At 38.0% G+C, this 1,358-nt stretch overlaps 1 pseudogene; it reads left to right on the forward strand.

Annotated features, from left to right (window-relative positions):
* Nucleotides 1–439: 439 nt before the first annotated feature.
* On the forward strand, nucleotides 440–988 carry LOC101541338 (protein tyrosine phosphatase type IVA 1-like; annotated as a pseudogene).
* The last annotated feature ends 370 nt before the right edge of the window (nucleotides 989–1,358 follow it).

The following is a 1,358-nucleotide window of genomic DNA, read 5'->3' on the forward strand; positions in this document are numbered from 1 at the left end:
CCATGAGTAAACATACTACTCAGCTCTGTGGCATCCTTGGCCACACATTTATGGAGTTTCTGAAGTCAGTGGAGATTACTGCCAGGCACCCCATGGCCTCTATGCAGAGAAGTGAACTGCAGAATTCTTGCTACACCACCAAGAAGCCCCATAAGAGTGGTTAACCTGCTTTGAATTGAAATCCACAGAGTGTTTTACAAGAGTTCTGACCTGGATGGGGTAACTCTTGATGCACTTCCTTTCTATTGCCTCAGTATTACTGGACTGAAGAGTTGCTGCTTCTTGCAGGGACGTTCATTTCTCATTACTCCCAACTCCATTACTCAAAGCACTGGGAATTTCAACTGGAGTTATATTGAACTAGACTCATTTTCTTTGCATTATTTCTGTATTCAATTTTTTAAATTTTGTAATAAATGTTTTTTTTAACTAAATTAACATGGCTTGAATAAACTGCCCAGCTCCTGTAGAAGTCACAGACAAGAACATGAGATTTCTTATTACACACAATCCAAACAATGCGACTTTAAACAAATTCATAGAGGAACTTAAGAAGTATGGAGTTACCACAATAGTAAGAGTATGTGAGGCAACTTATGACACTACACTTGTGGGGAAAGAAGGCATCCATGTTCTAGATTGGCTCTTTGATGATGGTGCACCACCATCTAGCCAGATTGTTAATAACTGGTTAAGTCTTGTAAAAATTAAATTTTGAGAAGAACCTGGTTGTTGTATTGCTACTTACTGTGTTGCAGGCATTGGGAGAGCTCTAGTACTTGTTGCTCTAGCATTAATTGAAGGTGGGATGAAATACAAAGATGCAATACAGTTCATTAGACAAAAGTAGCATGGAGCTTTTAACAGCAAGCAACTTTTGTATTTGGAGAAGCACCATCCTAAAATGTGGCTGTGCTTCAGAGACTCAAATGGTCATAGGAACAATTGTTGCATTCAATAAAACTGGGGTGCCTGATGCCATTTCCTTGGAAATATAACTTGAGATAGGACCTAATTTGTCATATGTACTGGCCAACATGTTGGCTGGGTGAATAAGTCCAATGAAACTTCCATGGAAAGCAGTTTCACCAGTTCACAAGCTTGACAGAATTGCCTCCTCTGTATTTGGCTTATGATCAACCAATTTGGACCATTAGCAAAAAGATTCTTGCTACTCAGCATTTAAGATGTGCTTGTTTGTACCGATTCTTTCCTGAAATCATGCAGTATTGAATAACATCTTTAAGTCTATTCCCAGGCCAGAATTTTATCAATATATAAGAAATTTAGAAAGATTAGGTACCAAATACTTGTATATTTTTAGAAGCATGCAGAAATAAAATACCAAGAACTGTGAA

Source organism: Sorex araneus, chromosome 11 (assembly GCF_027595985.1).
Source record: "Sorex araneus isolate mSorAra2 chromosome 11, mSorAra2.pri, whole genome shotgun sequence".
Taxonomy (NCBI): domain Eukaryota; kingdom Metazoa; phylum Chordata; class Mammalia; order Eulipotyphla; family Soricidae; genus Sorex; species Sorex araneus.